This window comes from Dipodomys spectabilis, unplaced genomic scaffold (genome assembly GCF_019054845.1).
Source record: "Dipodomys spectabilis isolate Male_0828 unplaced genomic scaffold, ASM1905484v1 ptg000363l, whole genome shotgun sequence".
NCBI lineage: Eukaryota > Metazoa > Chordata > Mammalia > Rodentia > Heteromyidae > Dipodomys > Dipodomys spectabilis.
In genome coordinates, this window is record NW_024871040.1 from 2,945,727 (window position 1) to 2,968,074 (window position 22,348).

Sequence of the window (22,348 nt, forward strand, 5' to 3'; positions counted from 1 at the left end):
ATATACCTGAGTTAGCACTGGCCCATGGAGTAGATAAAACTATTTCTTGGATACCAAAACAGGCTAAAAAACAATTGGGAAGGTGGCTCAGTGGTAGAGCGCTTGCCTTGCATGCATGAGGTCCTGGGTTTGATTCCTCAGCATCACAAAACCAGGGGGAAAAAAAGCTGGAAGTGGCGCTGTGGCTCAAGTGGTAGAGCGCTAGCCTTGAGCTGAAGAGCGGAGGGACAGCACCCAGGCCCAGAATTCAGGCCCCATGACCGGACCCCCAAAACAACAACAACCAAAAAAAAAACAATTGCCAGGGTTAAATGCTAAAATGATTTTTGTTAGAGTTAGTCTCTGCCAGAAAACCATGCAGACATCCAGGTACAAAGAACAAAGGAAAGGTTTATTGCCACTAAAGGGATTGGCAAGACCGTTTCTCACCAGGTGAGAGGAAGTGAGAAGAAGAGCCAGATATTGTCTCAGGTGACCTTTTATAACCTCCAGGATTTGGGGATCTCTTGCCTTATATGGTCATAGCTAGCCCACAGGATGCTGTCTCAGGGAAAAGGGGTAGGGGCTGATCATTTGCTGCCTTTACTACCTGGGCTTAGTGTTGCCTAGGGAAAGAGCAAGGTAAGTCACAGGGAGGAGGCTTCTGGACTAACATCTTTTTTTTTTTTTTACTGGAGCTTGAACTCAGGGCCTCACACTCTTGCTTGGCTTCCCTCCCCCCACCCCCCCCCACCCCAAGACTAGCATTCTACCACTTAAGCCATACTTCCTCTTCTGGCTTTTTGCTTGTTAATTGGAGTCTCACAAATTTGTCTGCCTAGGTTGTTTTAGAATTGTGACCTTCAGATCTCAGCTTCCTAAGTAGTTAGGCTTTTGTTGTTGTTGTTTTGTTTTGATGTGAAAGATGGGGCTTGGAATGTGGCTTAGTGGTAGAGTACTAGCCTGGCATGCAGGAAGCCCTGGGTTCTATTCCTCAGAACCACATAAGCAGAAAAAGCCAAAAGTGGAAGTATGGCTCAAGTGGTAGAGTGCTTGCCTTGAGCACAGAAGAGGCTCAGAGACAGTGCCCAGGCCCTGAGTTCAAGCCCCAGGACTGGCACAAAAAAAAAAAAAAGAAAAGAAACAAAAAAAGTGAAAGATGGCTGAGCCCTGGTGGCTCATGCCTCTAATCCTAGCTGCGGAGGAGGCTGAGATCTGAAGATCAAAGTTCAAAGCCAAACCTGGCAGAAAAATCTGTGAGACTCTTATCTCCAAATTACCCACCAGAAAACTGAAAGTGAAGTTGTGGCTCAAAGTGTTAGAGAGCTAGCCTTGAGCAAAAGAGCTCAGAGACAGCACCCAGGCCCTGAGTTCAAGTCCCACAACCGATCCCTCCCTGCCCCCACAAAAAATCAGTTCTATACAGATACGAGACCAAGCAGTAAAAACAAAACTTTTGACTTTCACATGAAAATGTAGGATACTGTTTTTGTTTTATTTTGTTTTGTTGCCAGTCCTGGGGCTTGAACTCAGGGCCTGGGCACTGTCCTTGAGCTTCTTTTGCTCAAGGCTAGCACTCTATCACTTGAGCTGTACTGCCACTTCTGGCTTTTTCTGTTTATGTGATACTGAGGAATCCAACCCAAAACTTCATGCATGCAAGGCAAGCACTCTACCACTTCATTAAAAATCTAACACCGCTCAGCTGCATTCCCAGGCCTAAAATACTGTTTGCTGGTAAATATTAAGACAACTTTTATTAAGGCAGAAATATGTGCTAACAATAAATGATTGTTAACTTCAATCACATTAAAGTTCAAACCTTCTGTTTAGTTAGGTGCCAGTGGCTCCCTCTTAATCCTAGCTACTCTGAAGGCTAAGATCTGAGGATAATGGTTTGAAGTTCTTGAGACTCTTTTCTCCAGTTAACCATCAAAAAGCCAGAAGTGGAGCAGATGCCTCAAGTAGTACAGTGTCATACCTGAGTGAAAAAGCTCAGGGCTAGGGCCAGGAATGTGGCTCAGTGGTAGAGTGCTTGCCTATCATGCATGAGGCCCAGGGTTCTATTTCTCAGTACCACATTCACAGAAAAAGCCAGAAGTGATGCTGTGGCTTAACTGGTAGAGTGCTAGCCTTGAGCAAAAGATACTCAGGGATAGTGCCTAAGCCCTGAGTTCAGTCCCCAGGACTGGTAAAAATAAAATAAAATAAAAATCTCAGGGACTGTGCCTATGTCCTCAGTTCAAGCCCCACGACTGGCATACACACGCACAAAAAACCTCTGTTCAGAGACAATACATAAACCATTTACAGGTAGAACTGAGAAGGGAAATGTGTACATATATACACAAAGTAGACAAAAGAAAGCACAGTAAATACCTAAAATTTTCTGACTAAATAGCAATTACTTTTGGGGTAATATTTGACTGGAAGGATTTTTTTTTTTTTGTCGGTTGTGGGGCTTGAACTCTGGGCCTGGGTGCCATCTGTAAGGTCCACTCCTGGATGGTTCCTGGATGGCGAGCAGACTCCTCGCAGCAAAGTCTCCGCCCAGTACCTACGTTACCTAGGCAACTGGCACACCTGGAAGAGGTCACATCTGCATCCGCTGAGGTCACATATGGATTCGATGTGGCCCTACCCTAGATAAGGCCTAGCCCAGGGCCAGACACCCTCTTTCCCAGGCCTTTCCCAGCCGTGTGATGTGCCAACATGGCCTGGTGCCAGGTGGAACGATGAATAAACCTACCCCTTACCTGAATACCACGTGCGTGGTGCTGTTCTTTTTTTTTTTTTTGCTGGTCGTGGGCCTGAACACTGGGCCTGGGCGCTGTCCCTCAGCTCTTCAGCTCAAGCCACCTTCCCAGCCCGTGTGGTGATGTTCTTACTCAGCCTCTTTTTAAAAACCTTACACTATCCTTTAGCTCTTCAGCTCAAGGAGAATACCACTTGAACCACAGCACCACCTCCAGGTTTCTGGTGGTTTATTGGAGATAAGAGTCTCACGGAGGACTGGGAAGGTGGCTCAGTGGTAGAGTGCTTGCCTTGCATGCAAGAGGCTGTGGGTTTGCTTCCTCAGCACCACATAAGCAGAAAAAGCACAAGTGGCGTTGTGGCTCAAGTGGTAGAGTGCTAGCCTTGAGCTGAAGAGCTGAGGGACAGCGCCCAGGCCCAGAGTTCAGACTCCATGACTGACCAAAAAAAAAAAAAAAGAGTCTCACAGTTTCCTGCCCGAGCTGTCTTTGAATTGATATCCTTAGATCTCAGCCTCCTGAGTAGCTAGGATTACAGGCATGAGCCACCAGCACCCAACTGGAAGGAATTTTTTTTTTTGGTCCGGTCGTGGGGCCTGAACTCTAGGCCTGGGCACTGTCCCTCAGCTCTGCAGCTTAAGGCTAGCACACTTGAGCCACAGTGCCACTTCCAGTTTTCTTCTTTTTTTGCTTATGTGGTGCTGAGAAATCGAACCCAGGGCCTCATGCATGCAAGGCAAGCGCTCTACCACTGAGCCACCTTCTCAGCCCATGGAAGGAATTTTTTGGATGCAGAAAATACACGTTTTGATTGAGGTGTTTATTAGATGATTGAACATAAATGTAAAAGTGCATGTGAACTCTGTGTGTATTATACTGTATGCAAGCCACTAAAAACATGTTTTTTTAGATGGGCACCAATAGCACATGCCTGAAATCCTAGCTACATGGGAGCTGAGAGTTGAGGATCCCAGTTCAAAGCCAGCTCGGGCAGGAAAGTCCATGAGATGCTTATCCCCAATTAACCACCTGAAAAATTGGAAGTGGTGCTGTGTCTCGAAGTAGTAGAACACTAGCTTTGAGTGATTAAGGTCAGAACAGTGCCTATTCTCTGAGTTCAAGCCCCATGACTGACAAAGAAATAAAATAGGGGCTGGGAAGGTGGCTCAGTGGTAGAGCGCTTGCCTTGCATACATGAGGATCTGGGTTCGATTCCTCAGCACTACATAAGCAGAAAAAAAAAAAGCGGGAAGTGGCGCTGTGGCTCAAGTGGTAGAGCGCTAGCCTTGAGCTGAAGAGCTGAGGGACAGTGCCGAGGCCCAGGGTTCAAGCCCCACGACCGGACCCCCCCAAAAATAAAATATTTTGTTGATATCAGAGATTGAACTCAGTGCTTTGTGCTTGCTATTTTGGTGTCCTACCACTTGAGCTTTGCCCCCAGCCTCTTTGTGCCTTGGTTATGTGTGTGTGCGTGCGTGCGTGTGTGTGTGTGTGTGCATGCGTGCGTGCGTGTGTGTGTGCGTGCGTGTGTGTGTGTGCGTGTGTGTGTGTGTGTGTGTGCGTGCGTGCCAGTATTGGAAATTGAATTCAAGGACTTGCACTCTCACTTAGCATTTTTGCTCAAGGGTGGCACTCTACCACTTGGCCTATATCTCTACTTTTTGCTAGGAATAAGAGAAAATAAGAATCTCATGGATTTTTCTACCCAGGCAGGTTTTGAACGATGATCCTCAGATCTCTACCTCCTGAGTAGCTAAAATCACAGGCATGTACCACCAACACCCAGCCATGCCTTGGTTATTTTTGTTTTATGCCCCAGACAGCCTTGGCTGAGATTCTCCTACTTATGTTTCTCCATGCCACTGGGGATGGCAGGCCTGGACCAGTGCACCTAGTCATTGTACTTCCCTTAAGTCTTATCTTAATTAAATAAAGCATAATTTAATAAGAAAAAAATAACAATGGAAACATAGAAGTCATGAACACTTCTGCAGAAAGCAAAAACCATAAGTGATCAGCAAGCATTCTAAAAGATACTTAACCTTACCAGTAAGAAGGAAAATTAACACACACACACACACACACACATTAAAATGTCATTTTACACCTACTTGACTAGCCAAAAAAAAAAAGCAAAACCAGAATTCTGAATCAAGACATCCTTGCAGCTAGGTATGGTAATTCATAATTGTAATCCAAGCTACTTTGTGGAACCAGAAGGATCAAGAGTTCAAGGCCAGGGGCTGGGAAGGTGGCTCAGTGGTAGAGTGCTTGCCTTGCATGCATGAGGCCCTGGGTTCGGTTCCTCAGCACCACATAAGCAAAAAGAAAAAAGCCGGAAGTGGCGCTGTGGCTCAAGTGGCTAGCCTTGAGCTGAAGAGCTGAGGGACAGCGCCCAGGCCCAGAGTTCAGGCCCCACAACCGGACCCAAAAAAAAAGAGTTCAAGGCCAGTCCAGGCAAAGATAGCAAGACCCTATCTCAAAAACAAATGTTAAGAAAGAAAAAGGCTTAGGCATAACCCAAGAACACCAAGTGTGAGTTCAACCCTCAGTACTGGGTTATAAAAAAAATTAAAGTAAAAAATATATATCCGTCTGGTGCTGGTGGCTCATGCCTGTAATCCTAGCTACTCAGGAGGCTGAGATCTGAAGATCTCAGTTCAAAGCCAGCTCGGGCAGAAAAGTCCATGAGATTCCTATCTCCAATTAGCCACAGAACACTGGAAGTAGCACTGTGGCTCAAGTGGTAAAGCACTAGCTTTGAGCTGAAAAGCTGAAGGATAGTGCACAGGCCTAGAGTTCAAGCCCCACAACTGACCAAAAAATAAATTTAAAAAATATATCTGTATCCGTCAAACCATGATGAATTTGGGAGCTGGGAGGCAACTTGCCACATTCTCTAATATTTACATAAACTACGAAACACCAACTCTATACCTCAATATATTCTGAGAAATTCACATACGGGCCCTACAGGATGAGCAAAACAAACAAACAAAAAAACCCTGGAAATGATGCAAATGTCCATCGATAAAAATAATCCATTGAAATGTTACACAATGGTGAAATGAACTATAGCCACATAACAAGATCCACACTCAGTAGGAACACTTTTATAGCACGCAAAGGCAAGTAGAATCAAGTCACATGTGGCACACAGAAATAAATCTATAAAAAGCCAGGAAAGCCAGACGCCAGTGGCTTACACTCATAATTCTCTAGCTACAAAATAACCAGCAAAAGGGCTGGGAAGGTGGCTCAGTGGTAGAGCTCTTGCCTTGCATGCCTGAGGCCCTGGGTTCGATTCCTCAGCACCACATAAGTAAAAAGAAAAAAGCCGGAAGTGGCGCTGTAGCTCAAGTGGTAGAGCGCTAGCCTTGAGCTGAAGAGCTAAGGGACAGTGCCCAGGCCCAGAGTTCAGGCCCCATGACCAGACCCCCCCCCAAAAAATAAAATAACCAGCAAAAATCACAGCTGAAGGTGTGGCTCAATTAGTAGAGATGAACTTATGAGCAAAGCAAGCCAACGGAGGATATGGTAGTAGTGTGTGTGCACACACACGTGTACACACGCACACTCACACACACACACATGCCAGGCACCAGTGGCTCATGCCTATAATCCTAGCTAGTCAAGTGGCTAAGGTCTGAGGATCACAGTTCACAGCCAGACTGGGGAAGGAAAGTCCTTGAGACTCTTATCTCCAATTAACTACCCAAAAAAGACAGAGTGCAGCTATGGCTCAAGTGGTAGAGAGAGCCTTGAGCACAAAAGCTCAGGGACAGTGCCTAGGCCTTGAGTTCAAGGCCAAGAACTGGTGTGGGAGCGCGCGCGCGCACACACACACACACACACACACACACACACACACACACACACACACAAGTAAATCATGACAAGCAAACAGGTCCCTGTACAGAGGAGGAAGAAGAGTCATTAATACTAAGGGGAAGTTCATGATTGAGAAGCTGATTCCTAGGTGTTTGTTATGGATGCTTTTAGCTTAGGTAGATGTTAGGTAGTGTTTTGTGTGTTATCACATTACAGTAAGCACATAATAAAGAGAATAATTAACCACCTTCAAGACTGGAGACAGGAGGATGGAGAGAAAAGACCTTGGTGGGGGGTTGGTTACAAGGTCACGGAACAATGTCTGCTATGAGCTGATCTATAAATCTGATTCAAACTTTAGCTCCAGGTCTATCTCTGCTCTGCCTCACTCCCACCCACCAAGGTTCAGTGGGGTGGGTGGGAATTGGCAAAAGCTCTGCTTCTGTGAACACCCACCCGTGGGGCTACAGTGTCCTTCTCTCTGTGGGTGAAGCTTCAACTTTGCAACCACAAAATGAAGACAGAGGATTTCAAACCTCAAATGGGCTGGGGAGGGTCCTGCCCTGGTTCAGACGCTTCAAAGCACTAGGCTGGATATGCAACCAGCCCCACAGCTCAGCCCCACTATGAGGAAGAGAGGCCCAAACACACCCCTAAACAAGCCCCTAAATGTGAAAGGCAACAAAAGCTGGGCATCAGTGGTTCATGCCTGTAATCTTATCTACTCAGGAGACTAAGATCTGAGGATCCCGGTTCAAAGTCAGCTCAGGCAGAAAAGTCCATGAGACTCTTATCTCTAATTAACCATTCAAAAAACCAGAAGTGATGCGGTGGCTCAAAGTAGTAGAGCATTAGCTTGAGCACAAAAGCTCAGGGACAGTACTCAGGTCCTGAGTTCAAGCCTCACAACCAACAACAACAAATAAAAGAAAGCCAACAATGTCTACTGAATGCTAAGCCCGGGGCAGACAACTTCTTTCATAAACAGTGGACAAATTTTGTGTGTGTGTGTGCTGGTTCTGGGGCTTGAACTAAGAGCCTTGCACTCTTGCTTGCTCTTTTTGCTCTACCACTTAAGCCAAACCTCCACTTCCAGCTTTTTTTCTGGTTAACTAGAGATAAGAGCCTCTCAGAAGCCAGCTACTGGTAGCTAATGCCTATAATCCTCGCTACTCAGGAGGCTGAGATCTGAAGGTGGTGGTTTGAAGCTAGCTGGGGCAGGAAAGTCTGTGAGATGCTTATCTCCAATTAACCACCAGAAAATCAGAAGTGGAGCTGAGACTCTCAAAAGTGGTAGAGTGCTAGCCTTGAGCACAAAAGCTCAGGGACAGCATCCAGACCCTGAGTTCAAGCCCTGTGACCAGACCCTCCCCCCCCCCCCCACACACACACTCAAAGAGTCTCTCAGATTTGTCTGCCCATGGTGGCTTCAAACCATAATCCTCAGATCTCAGCCTCCAGAGTAACTAGGATTACAAGAGTGAGCCACCGGCTCCTGGCAGTAGACAAGTATTTGTTATGCATGTTTTGTGCCAGCTCCTTTCCCAGAGGGCATAGGACATAAGGAAGTCCCTGTCCTAACCAAAGCCTGGATACCAAAGCCAAAGGAGGACAAAGACCACAGTGTCAGGAAGAATTACAAAGAGAAAAGAGCTCCAAGCAGCGAGACACAGGGCCAGCATGGAGAAGGGCAGAGAACACAGGAGGCCCTCGAGGGGTAGCAGGAGAACTGTCCTCAGCAACAGGATGTGCATAAGGCCCAGAGTGGGATCTGACAGGCAGGTGAACGTGGGCATATGTCAGTGTCACTGAGGGCATAGTCACGTCCTCTGAGCAGGCTGATCTAGCAGAATGGACCAGGTTCTTCTCCAGGGTCTGGTCATCTTGGAGATGGCTTTGGCCCAGGGACTTCAGCCTCACAGGCAAAGGGGGATGAGGAGCCACTGAGAGACCCCTATACTGGCATGGCATAGCCTTCCATGGTGTCTCCACACTGCCCAGCAACCATCTTACATGCTGATGTTCTTTGGTCTCCAGGGTAAAAGGAATCAATTGAATGACACTCTTTCAAACAAGCACAGTGAGGAAGACTCCGTTCAGATGCACAGTATGAGAAGCAGGAACTGAGGCAATGCAGTTTTACAGTGGGAAGTGAACGATTGCTCCCTCTCCATTATCCCAGGCACATACAGATGCCAGGCAAAATCCCAGGTATGTGCTAACTTGCTTGATGGGCTGGCAGGGCAATCCACATAAGCCCAGCTGTAAATATCCCATTGTGGGCCCAACTGAAAAGACCTCCCTTGGCCTAGTGGTTTTTTCATTAACCTCTGCCTCCTTGCTCGGACCTCCTATAAAAACCCAGCTCCTGTCCCAACTCTCGGGTACAACCTCCACACCCCTGGGAAGGTCTGTGTCCTTCGCTGTTCTTCAATAAACAGTCCTTGTCTCTGGATGATTGAGTCCGGCCTATTTCTTTTCCATTCTCTTCCATTTTCCCAACAGGGAGAGATGGCACTCAACTCTGACATGGATGGCTGAAGGGAACTTAGGGCCAGGGAATATGGCAGGCTAGTGATGGAAAGTAAATGAGAGGTTTGAGGTGTTGTAGCTGGAGGCAGGCCAGGCGATTAGATATCACCTGAGGGATGATGGAGGCCAGAAAACTGATTGAGTAGGGAGGGTGGGCTGTTGGGGGAGGGGACTTGTGCTAAATGACTTGGCAGGGTTCTTGCTAAAACTGGATTTTAAAGAGAAATGCATAGATGGGCCTAGAAGACAGTTTAGGTGATGTGTTGGGAGCTTGTATCAAGTTTGAGCAAGCAAAGGAGCTCTACCACTCCCACCTATGGTGGGGTGGGAAGATACAGCGTTACCTACTTGGTTGTACAGATGAGAGGGGACTGTCAGGAGGCTGCCCCTCAGAGCCCACACAAATATTGATGGTCCCATGTCCCATTCCCATCTGGGGCAGGCTCCAGAGTTGAGGCCCATGGCATGGCCATGGCATGGACTGGTCAGGGCCACCTCAGTCCAGACATTCCTGGGGTATATGGAGGGTGCAGCTGCTGACGCCAAGACCAGGCAAACAAAGCCATTACCAGTTAATGAAGTCATTAAGAAGTCAGACAAGGTCGTTACTGTGTAATGAATTACCTCCCCGCCCCCCACAGAACCACCTGGTCTCAGCTCTATCCAGAGTGCCATCAGAAGGTGAGGGCGCAAACAGTGCCAGAGCCCAGAGGCATTCCAGAGCAAGATGTGCTCCAAGTTCAGTCCCCATAGGAAGCCCCGGACCATGCCATGAAGCATGGAGCAAGTCACTTCTCTCTGACTGCTTCTTTTTATTTTTGACTGTCCTGGGGCTTGAACTCAGGGCCTGGGCACTGTCCTTGAGCTTCTTTTGATCAAGGCTAGCACACTACCACTTGAGCCACCATGCTACTTTTGGCTTTTTGAGTAGTTTAATGAACTTTCTGGCCCAGGCTAGTTTCTAACCATGATCCTCGATATCAGCCTCCTGAGTAGCTGGGATTATAGGCATGTACTATCAACACCTGACTCTCACTGCTTCTTTGAACAAAGCCTACCTATAGCCCAGGAGTCCAAGAGGCTGGATCTCCCAGAATTAATAAACTTGCCCACCACGTAGACACACACTCCCTCCCACCTTCCTTCTGCTGCCCTCATCATCTCCCGACCATTTTAGACTCATCCAGGATGAAACAGGATGGAGAGATGAGGCAATAGGGAAATAAAAAATAATAAATATTATCATGTGCTGTTGGCTCAGCCTGTAATCCTAGCTACTCAGGAGGCTGAGATCTGAGGATCATGGTTCAATGCCAGCCCAGGCAGGAAAGTCCATGAGATTCCCATCTCCAATAAACCACCAGAAAACCAGAAGCAGTACTATGGCTCAAGTGGTAGAGCACTAGCTTTGAGCTGAAGAGCTGAGGGACAGCGCCCAGGCCCAGAGTTCAAGCCCCACAACTGACAAAAAAAAAAGAAAAGAAAAAAAGAAAGGAAGGAAGGAAGAAAGAAAGAAAGAAAGAAAGGAAGGAAGGAAGAAAGAAAGAAAGAGAGTGAATCATCATTATCTCGAGGCTTTGTTTCTTCATTCCTATTGCCTTCATGGGATGTCTCCCTCTTTCCTGTCTCTCCCTACTTTCTCCTGTTTTACTAATACAAAGCCCTGTGAAACTTTGACTCCAAAGGTTTTTCTTTTGGTGAGATCCCTTGAAATGCTTCCACCATGGGTCTCAAGTCCCTGTGATTTGCATGGAAACAGAGGAGCCAAGGGACTTCTTTTGTCCTCCTCCTCCATAACACTTTGACAGGTGGGGAAACTAAGACAAAGTGAGGGCAGGCAGCAAGCATGGGGGTTCCTGGTTGCCATGGCAACAAGACTTGGACCACTGACTGTCTCACAGACACATACATCTTCATTAAGCAGCATCCCAAGACTGGCAATGATCTTCCCTAGGGAACAGTAAAGGTGCTGATCTAGATGCTGATAAAGCTGGCACAAGGTTCTGATAACTAAGGGGGCTCATCTAGCAAGCAGGGCCTCCTTCTCAGTGCATACGCACCATAGTGCCCAGAAGTCTCACTTCCAGACTATTCAATCTATAAGGAATCTGTGCACAGCATCCCAACAGATATGGGCATGTACAGATTTATGTGTGCTATATATATATATATATATATATATATACACACACACACACACATCAATCCATCCACAGAATTCCAACTTAACCTGGAAATACTTTTTTAAAAACACAAAACAAAACAACAAAAAGGTCCTCAGCTATACAAAGCCCCTTGGGTCTCTGGATCCTTGCTTGAACCAGAACAGATCAGACATACTAACTAGTATTCCCTGTCTTCTGTATCCCTCCCCTGGGGTTCTCTACCAGCCAGTTCACAGATCCCCCTCCAGCTCAACCTTGAGGCTTTCCTCTGCTCCCCAGAGCCAGCCCAGGAATTAATATTGTGCCAGACTCAAGTGTTTGTCTAGACCCTGCCTCCCCCAAACTTCATTGGCTGAACTTGGTGGTCAGACATGTGGAGAGACAAAGATGTGCCTCTACCTCACAGGTACCAGAGAGATAGTAAAGCTGCAGTCATATCTGCTGCTCCCTTCCCCCTCTGGCCAGCCAGCTTCCTAAGGCTGCTCTCTCCTGAGAGGCCCCCAAAAGCTTCCCCAACATGGTTGAGTGCTCTCCTGGCTCCCAGATGCCCTCAGGCTGTGGGAAATAAAATTCCCTGATCCTGGTGGTTTGCAGGACTTTACGGCAAAGAGTGCAATAGTAATCACTAGTGACGAACAACTGCCCCACAGGAAGATTGCCCCATTCAGACCCCTTCCTGGAGTGCCAAGTTTTCTGTGCCAGGTCCTCCTCCTGCATTGTTAATGAGTGAATGAGAGGCCCTGGGTCCTAAAAGAAGATCCTGCCTAAATGTACAGAGCTGGAGCCAGGGGTCAGTGGGGACATCACACAGCCCACCAGCCCGCACCTCCACTGTGTCTGGCTCAAGGGTCCTCAATACAAGTAGCTACCAGGGTAGGCATGGTTCCTGGAAAAGCCAAGGAGGCAGGGCTGGTGGCTCATGTCTATAATCCTAGCTATGTATGGATGCTGAGATCTGAGGATTATGGTTCAAAGCCAATCTGGGCAGGAAAGTCCATGAGGCTCTTTTCTCCACTTAAGCGCCTGAAAACTGGAAGTGGAGCTGTGGCTCAAAGTGGTAGAGCACTAGCCTTGAGCAAAAAGCTCACAGACATTGCCAAAGTCCTGAGTTCAAACCCCATGACCAAAAGAAGAAAGGAAGAAAGAAAGAAAGAAAGAAAAAAGCAAGCAAGCAAGCAAGCAAGCCAGAAGACAGGCCTGCTCCCTCTTTCCTCTGTCCTTCTCGTTTTGCCCCTGCCTCTGCCCATCCCTTCTATCCATTCCCTAAGGCTAACATCTCTGCTCTCCCAGCCAGCCTGCACATCCCACCTCACCCCACTCTACCCCAGACATCAGCCTCCACTTGGCCTGCCACCACTGCTGATGCCTGGGCCAAGGTCTCCACAACCCTGCACTTGAGCTTAGGAGCTCAAGGGTGGGCATCACCCTGCATAAACACCTGAGTATCCCATCGCAGAGCCATCATGGGCCTCCCTTCCAAGTCACCTGCTACAGGTGGGTGATCAAGGAGGTGAAGATCCTAGATTCATATGAGTCGCAAATGAAAAATCGAATGAAGGTACTCTCTCTGTCTCGCTCTCTGTGTCTCTATCTCTGTCTGTCTGCCTGTCTTTCTGTCTCTGTCTCTCTCTTTCTCTGTCTCTGTCTCTCTCTCTTTCTCTGTCTCTGTCTCTCTCTCCCAAAGTGGCAAAACAAGGAATTTAACTGAGAGAAAGTAGCTGGAGTGCTGGGTACTCATGCCTGTATCCTAGTTACTCAGGAAGCTAAGATCTGAGGATCATGGGATCATGGTTCAAAGCCAGCCCAAGCAGGAAAGTCTGTGAGACACGTAGCCATCTAAAAACCAGAAGTGGAGCTGTGTGGCTCAAAGTGGTAGAGTGCTAGCCTTGAGCAAAAAAGCGCAGGGACAGTGCCAGGCCCTGAGTTCAAGCCCCATGAATGACAAGAGTAAATAAATAATAATAGAAAAGTAAGCTTGTACTAGATGGTTTAAGAGCAAGCATGTGATGAACATTTTTAGTTTTTGTTGTTTTTCTTTAAGGTCCAAGACTGGGACTCAAACTTGGTACCTGACACTTTAGCTCATTGGCTGGCCTTCTACCAACTGAGCTATACCTCCAACCCTACATTTTCAGTTTTTCTAGAGTAAGAGTTTAGACGTTCATAGCAATGATAGTGGACTGATCTTAAGGAAATGAGGGATCATAAATTGAGGCAGATTTTTGGAAAGGATCTCCCCACGTACAAGGATATCATCCTGTAATTTTGTACATGTATGAGATGCAACTCATATGCATGTAGCCTTAAGTACAAGGCTCAGCATAAGGATGTATTTGTTTCCATGGTGCAGGTACCTCAGTGGGATTAGAACTGACCCAGAGTTTTTCTGTTCCTAGGGAGAAATCTTAACTGCAAACTGATCCTCAAGAAGGAGTGCTGATGGGATGAAGTAGGGAGGAGATGGGACAAAGGGGTGTTCCTGGGGCATGACTAGTTGAGCGGGTTGGGACCAGCATTCTTTCCCTGTAGTTAATCTGCTTCCACTTCTTCCTAAGAGATGAGATCTTCACATTTTCTTTTTTGGTGTGCAGAAGGGATAGAATGATCTTTTTCTGTAACTTCATTGCTAAGATGGGGCTGTAGACCACATCTATCATGAATTCAGTCTCTCATCCTTCACTGTCTCCAGGAGGAGGAGGAAGAGGTTGGTTGTTCGATGTTTGCACTGTTGTCCTGAGTAATTGAAACCATTGAGGGAGAGTTCAGGCACTTTGAACAACAGGTTGAAATTGTTGTCAGAGAAGAAATTGTCTTATGTATGAGTATAACCTGGCTCCTGAGGACTTCAATAAGAAGATACAGCAAGCATGGTCCAAAACTGAAGAAAATGAACAAGAGGATTAAAGGAATAATAAATGACCACAACCATTTTAGGAGCTGGTTCTGAAAATGAATTGTACAGCTAGGTATTGGTGGTTCATACCTGTGAATTCTAGCTACTCATGAGACTGGCAGCTGAGGATGGAGATTCAAAGCCAGCCCCAACAGGAAAGTGTGTGAGACTCTTATCTCCAATTAACCACCAAAAACAAGCCAGAAGTGGAGCTGTGACTCAAGTGGTAGAGCACTAACCTTGAACAAAACAGCTTAGGCCCTGAATTTCAAGCCCTAAGCCTCAATCTCAGATCAACAAGAAAGTCTTTGGAGTGGAACAATAGCCAGCCATATAACATTGCAGTAGGGCTGAGTTGAACATCAGGCCTGAAAGTTTTTCCTACCCTGATCAGGGCAAATAAGCAAGAGAGTGAACCAATTTTCTAAGTTCTCTTGACACAGTTTAGTCAACAGCTTTGACTAAAGTTCAGATTTGGTTGGCTCTTTCTACCTTTCCCTAAGGCTTGGTGTCTCCAGGCAGAGTGCTGGCAGTAGTTAATTCCCAAAGTCCTGGCATCACCTTGTAAGTCCTGGGAAATGAATGCTGGGCCATTGCCAGTTGGAATGCTTTGACGTTATCCAAACTTGAGAATTATTTTTATTTTTAAAGAGGACTTTTACTACGTCTTTGACTTCCTTCTGGCTAACTGCTGAATTTCCTGCTTTTCATTCTCCATTTAGTACATAACTACTTTTCTCCATGAATCATTCACAATCTAGGTGCAGTAGAAGCTTGTCTGTCAGGTCTGACTTGTTAGCAAAGGTTTGTAAGATCACTTGCTTATTATATTTTGACCCAGAAGAGGAGCAGGTTAACCTAGAATAATGAAAATTTATGTGAGAATGCCTGATCCCCAATTTTGCAAGACAGGTCATAGATATTTGGTTTTTCCATCTACCCCAATTACAATGTCAGTATGAGAGAATTTCTAGGTATTTGCTTACCCAGGATGTCTAGGATTATTAAAATTTCCTCATAGGAGACAGAGTTTTTACAGGGGCTGCTAAGAGTGTTTCGGTACTTCTCAGTTTGTTTCTGAGTGTGTCTTTGTAACTAGAATCTTAGCTGGCTGGCTTTCACCCTGAAGGCAGGAATAATCAAATCTCCAATGTCACATTTTCTCTCCCATTTCTTAGGAGTAGCAAACACAGACTGGCAGGGGCCACTGAGCAACCCCTCATGAAATGCCATGGCTTTTTACATTCGAAGCAGTTAGACTTTCTGGGCTTGCCACTTTCTCCCTCTGGGACAGCCTCGGGCCTCTGAGGGCTTCCCTAAACATGGTAGCCACAACTCTGGCTCACCTTTCCCCTGTATCTGGTCCCTATTTTTGCTCCCCCAATTTATGGTTGTTTCGTAGTTTGTGGGTCTAGCTTAAGCCTTTGGAGCTTCTGTCTCATGTCTGAGGCTGATTGAAGGGAAAAAATGCTGGGGCCTTAGAAAATGCGAAGTGCAGCAGATTGCCCAGATGAACTAGGTGTTCCTCCAGGACAAATCAAAGGCTAATGTGAGGCTTTCGAATCCAGATGCAAATCTGGATCCCCTAATATATACTTAATTACTTAAATTGTCCTTGTACCATTTGGTATCAGCCACTGATGAGGGAGGATCTGAACTCTAATGGGACCCTCTAACCCCGCCACCTCTAAGAGTGGCAATAGAGCTTCAAGTGTTTGTGAATATGAGTAAGAGACAGGTGACCCTCCAAGAAGGGAATCAGCAAGGATGTTTATGTCTTCCTCTTTTAGTTTTCTCTTTTCTGACAGAAGAGAGGTTCTGGTACAGGCTCATTAAGTACCTAGATCTACTTCCCCTTTTTCTTACAAGAGAGATCTAATTGCATGATGGTATTAACACTTAGATTCTCACTTGGGGAGTCTTTTTTTTTTTTTTTTTGGTCAGTCATAGGGCTTGAACTCAGGGCCTGGATGCTATTCCTGAGCTCTTTTGCTCAAGGCTAGCTCTCTACCACTTTGAGCCACAGTGCCACTTCTGGTTTTCTGATGGCTAAATGGAGATAAGAAGCTCCTGGACTTTCCTGCTCTGGCTGGCTTCAAACCCAATCTTCAGATTTCACCTCCTGAAGAGAAAGGATTACAGGTGTGAGCCACCAGCGTCTGGCCTGGAGGGTCATTTTTCATGTTCCCTTAGCTGATAGCAGGTTCAGGTTATATTTCAGTAAAAGATGAGGCAGTTCCTCAAGGTACAGAGATCAAAGTGGTGCAAATGCTTAAAATACTGCTAAATGGAGATTCTGCAGGAATGGAACCAGATCCCTCTGTATTAGGAGGGAAGGAAGCAAGCCGGGGGCAGGTGACATCCCTATTACATCTCTGGAGGAGAAGCAGCTCCAGGAAAGTAGAGTAGAATCTTAATTATTAATCTGGAAGATCAGTAAGTCTAGAAAGCAGGGGAGGAGTTGCTACCCCTATTACTAACCCAGAGAAGCTTCTAGAGGACAGCTCCAGAAAGGAAAGTGAAACCCTCTATGACTAATATGGAGGGAGTCCTAGGGTCCCATCAGGTATCCCCTTCTATGACCCAGGATCTGCTGGAATTTTATTACAACCAGGTAGAAAACCCCATTGCAATGCTAAATCCTGACTCATGAAGAAATAAAAGGTGACCTCTAAGCCTAGAAGGTTTAACTCTTGGGGTCTCTTTACTAGAGGTCAAATACCTGCAACCAGGAGAGGGATAGAATCCCTGTTGGGTGTGGGTTACTTCATTTGTCAGTCGGTATCCTACAGAGGCTATTTACCATTCAAAGTGGTCTACTCAGGTGAATACTCAGCTAATAGCATCAAGGATGATATTTTAGGTAGCATAGGAAAGCCTGGAGGAGAATGGGTGATCATGAAGTAAAAATCCCATATTCTTGGCATCTCAAACAACTGAATACACCACACACACACACACACACACACACACACACACACACACACACAGAGGGGCAAAGCAAACAATTTAACAGAAAAAGTAGAACATCAAGGGAAAACAGTGGGCCTTAAGTAGTTCAAGAACAAACAGTTTTCTAGCATTCAGGAATGCTATGAAATAGTTTATGGTAATGATCATGGGCTGATCTTAAGAAAATAAAGGACACCCATCAGCTGCACTGGACATTGACCAAAATGAACTACTAAGTAACTCAACGGCAGCGATGGGAGGGAGGGAACAAGTGGGAAAGAGGGAACAGCTGATGCTATGCAAAACAAAAGAAATGTACATATCACCCAATGTGGAAGAAATAACTGTATTGCAAAGCTCATAGAACTCATAAACCTTATAGACCCCATGATAGAAAATTTGCCCCATGAAAGTTAAAATGTGTTTGTGACTTTAACTAAGCATCACTATCCCACAATACTGTGAAATTTGGGAGATTATGTGGCCACTTAATCACAATAAAAAAAATTGAAAACAAAAACAAAAAAAACCCCACAGCATCTGAAACCCAGATCCTGTCTCTGCTTGTTCTCAGGGGAATGTTTTCAGGGCCCCACCCTTCCATGACAGCAAAACATTTGCAGACCTCAAGGCCCTCCTACAAAACTCATAGTGTCTTCTCAGAGCACCAGCCTATAGCTGAAGTCACACAAACTTTTTTTTTTTTTTGGTGGGGCTTGAACTCTGGGCCTGGGTGCTGTCCCTCAGCTCTTCAGCTCAAGGCTAGCGCTCTACCACTTAAGCCACAGTGCCACTTCTGGTTTTCTGGTGGCTAATTGGAGATAAGAGTCTCACAGACTTTCTTTCCTGGGCTGGCTTTGAACCATGATCCTAAGATCTCAGCCTCCTGAGTAGCTAGGATTACACGCTTGAGCCACTGGTGCCTGGCTTTTCTTTTTCTTTTTCTTTTTTTTTTGTGCAGGTTCTGGGGCTTGAACTCAAGGCCTGGCTGGGTACTATTCTTGAGCTTTTGTACTCAAGGCTGGTCATCTACCACTTGAGCCATTAACTCAAGCTAATTAGAGATAGGAGTCTCACAGAATTTCCTGTCCGAACTGTCTTCAAACCTCGATCCAAAGATCTCAGTGCCCTGAGTAAGCTAGGATTACAAGCGTGAGACCCCAGTACCCATCCAGATCTTCCTCTTTTTAATCATAGTGAAGGTGTTGGGGACCAGCCCCAGGCCTCCCATGTGAAATAAGCACCCTCTCCTTGGGCTTCCTTCAACCCCATTTCTAAGCATTTTCAGCAATAAAATCCATCAATGTAATGAACTGATCCTGCTGATTTAGTAATAAAAACATAACTTCATAAAAAAAGAAAGAAAATGAAGGACATAATTGGGTAGATTTTTTGGGAAAGGATCTGCCATGCATAAGGATGCCTTGCAGTTTTGTATATGTATGAAATGTGACCCATATGCGTAACTTCAGTAGGGGAATTGTGCAAAGGGCAGGCTAAGAACACTAACATTTCCATTGTGCAGGAGCCTCAGTTTTGTTAGAATTGGCCCAGAGTTTTTCTTTTTTTTTTTTTTTTTTTGTCGGTTGGGGGGCTTGAACTCTGGGCCTGGGCGCTGTCCCTCAGCTCTTCAGCTCAAGGCGAGCGCTCTACCACTTGAGCTACAGCGCCACTTCCGGTTTTCTGGTGGTTTATTGGAGATAGGAGTCTCACAGTCTTTCCTGCCCGGGCTGGCTTTGAACCGCGATTCTCAGATCTCAGCCTCCTGAGTAGCTAGGATTACAGGCATGAGCCACCAGCGCCCGGCGCGGCCCAGAGTTTTTCTACCCCTCTGGAGAAGTCCTAACCACAACTAGACCACTAATTACGCGAATGGCCATGGAAGGAACTAGAGAAGTGATAGAACCTAGGAGATAGAACTCATAAGTGTGTCCTAGGGTAAATTGGTTTCAGCATCCTTTCCTTGTCACTAACTTGCTTTATATCCTCCCTCCTTCCTGTACAAACCATGGCTCTGGGACACTCTGCCTCCAGGGTAAGGTCTCACATCTGCAGCCCCAACCTGAACTCCTGGCAAAGATTCAGCCTGAGCCAGGCACTGGTGGCTCATGCCTGTAAGACTATCGACTCAGGCGGCTGAGATTTGAGGATTATAAATCAAAGCCAGTCGGAGCAGGAAAGTCTGTGAGACCACCAGAAAACAAGAAGTAGTGTTGTGGCTCAAAGTGGTAGAGCACTAGCCTTGAGTGAAAAAGCTCAGGGACCACACCCAGGCCTTGAGTTCAAGCCTCATAACAGGCAAGAGAAAGAAAGAAAGAGAGAGAGAGAGAGAGAGAGAGAAGGAAGGAAGGAAGGAAGGAGGGAGAGAAAGAAAGAAAGAAGGAAGGAAGGAAGGAAAGAAAGAAAGAAAGAAAGAAAGGGGGAAAAAGATGAGCCTGTATCCCAGCCTGTCCATAAACCTCCTAGACAGGAGCAGCAAGATCAAACTAGCCTTTGCCCCTTCCAAGCTCCCTGATTTCTCACACTCCTATCTGCTGGTCTGCAAACCTAGAGTCCCACCTTCCCACCTCTTGACTTCCATGCCATTCCATCCCGGGATCTTAGGATCCTCCTGCACTTCATGGGTGCACACTTGGATGACAGGAGGCAGAGCCCCTGGGTCACACAGCCTGACTCCGGCAGACCCGGGGAAGGACCTAGGACTCTTGAGGCAGCAGCATTGGGGTTGGTGTGGGGGTATGGTTAATGAGGCTCTAGGGATCCGCAAAGCCAGATGCTGAAGGCCCCTGGGGGAGCAGGTGACTCAGCGGGAATGGGGGAGGGGAGTCTGAGAGGTTGAAGAACACCAAATTCTCATCTACCCTCTGCACCTTCCATATAGCTGCAATGAAGGAATGAGTGAAGTAAAGGGAGTCAGTGGCTTTCTGAAGTGGCTGCCCAAGAACAAGTCAACAGCATCCCTTAGTCCCTGTATATACATACACATAGCCAGACACTCTGTGCCAGCCTCCATGCCCTCTAGGGACCTAGGTTCCATCAGCTGTCTTACAGTTTCTCTATCCAGCCCACCTGGCTCTATGCCAGTCCCTCCTTCCTCACAATTTGCTGGGGAGGCCTCAGAGCCAGAGCACCCAGAGTCCTAACTAGCCCCTAGGGATGCGGTGCAAACAACATGCCTGGTGGGGAGATGCTGCCCTTTAGAGGGTCTCACAGCCCACCATGATGGCATAGAATGAAGGGCATGTACAGAGGGAGTGAGAATAGGGTGTTCAGGGGAGGGGTTCTGCAGGGACAGCTAGGAGGGCCTAGATGCCTAGATGAGAAGGTATACCAGTTGGCTAGAGGACATGAGAGAAGTTGGTGAACACCCAGGACGTGGTCTTGGGCCTCCTGTTCAAAGGCCACCCTAGCCCTCGGTTCAGAGCCCTCACTGTGGTTGAATAGCCAGCTATACAAGAGGCTGGCATAGGAGATCACTTGAATTCAGGAATTTGAGGCCAGCTTGGGGAATGTAGCAAAACCCCACCCTGTCTCACAACAAAAGGCTTGTGGTTGAATATTAGTGGCTTATAACTTTAAACCTATTCTCTCTAGAAAAAAAAACTCACTAGACTCCATCTCTAAAATAACCAATAAAAAGCAGAGCTGGAGGCATGGCTCAAGTGGTAGAGAGCAGCAAGAAGGACAAACCTTGGGACCACCAACCAAATAATAAAAATAAAAATAAAAAGGCTATGAGCTGTGCTAGGATAAGGGACTTGTGTTACCTGCTATGGGAATGGGTGGTCAAGAAAGGCCTCTGGAAGCCGAGTGCCAGTGGCTCACACCTGTAATCTTAGCTACACAGGAGACTGAAATCTGTGGTTCAAAGCCATCTCAGGCAGGAAAGCTTCTGAAACTCTTTTTTTTTTTGGGGGGGGGGGGGTCCGGTCGTGGGGCCTGAACTCTGGGCCTGGGCGCTGTCCCTCAGCTCTTCAGCTCAAGGCTAGCGCTCTGCCACTTGAGCCACAGCGCCACTTCCGGCTTTTTTCTTTTTTTTGCTTATGTGGTGCTGAGGAATCGAACCCAGGGCCTCATGCATGCAAGGCAAGCGCTCTACCACTGAGCCACCTTCCCAGCCCTGCTTCTGAAACTCTTATCTCCAGTTAACTACCAAAACAAAAAAGCCAAAGTGGAGCGGCAGTTCAAGTGGTAAGGAGCTGGCCTTGAGAAAAAGAAAAACACAGAGACAATGCCCAGGCTGAGTTCAAGTCCTGGCACTGTCACCAAAAGAGAGGGGAAGGGGGAGAAGAAGAAGAAGAAGAAAGGGGAGAGAGAGGTGCTTCAGGCCTCAGTGGGATGAATGAGAACCACAGAACAATGATGGTCAAGGGCAGCAGGGGCCTATGCAAAGTCAGAGAGAGTTGAAGGTTGTTGCTGAGTTAGGAGAGCTTAAAAGGGTGAGGCCAGGGCTGGGATGTAGCTGTGTGGCAAAGCACTTGCCTAGCAAGTGCAACATCCTGGGTTCAATTCCCAGTACCAATAAAGAAAAGATGAAAAAAGGCATGGGGGTGAAGTTAGGACACGGTGTGAAGCATTAGGACCTCAGCAGCTTTATTTATTTATTTTTGCTGCTGGTACTGAAGCTTCAATTCAGGGCCTGGGTACTGTCCTGTAGCTTTTTCATTTCAGTCTGGTGCTCTACCACTTGAGCCACAGCACCACTTTTGGCTTTATGTTGGTTAAGTGGAGATGTCTCTTGTACTTTGCTGCCCAAGCTGGTCTCAAACTAACAATGTTCAGCTTTCAGCCTTCCAAGTAGATAGGATTATAGGTGTGAGCCCCCAGTGTCTGGGCCTCAGAAAACTTTAGAGAGCACTGGGACACATCTAGTCCTGAAGAAGTTGGCAAGGCAGAGCAGGATGGAATTCTGCAGCCACGTGTGGACACAGGCACCCTTTACAGTGGCCTGGACTGGAGGTGTAGCTCAGAGGCAGAGAGCTTGTCTAGCACCCAGGAGGCCCTGGGGCTCCTCTTCACCTGGAGAGAGGTGATAACTGAGCCAGTGAGGTCTGTGTGGTCTCTATGATGGAGACCGCAGCTTCTAATAGGTTTGAGCTGGGGTTCAGTCTGGGGGTGCCTGCGTTTTCCAGCCAGTTCCTCCAAGTCCTGTCATGTCTTGCAGAAACCAGCTCGGCCCCAATGGACAGTGTGATCCCCGTGGGCAAGTCCCACACACCCATGCCTGGTCCCATAGACCTTGT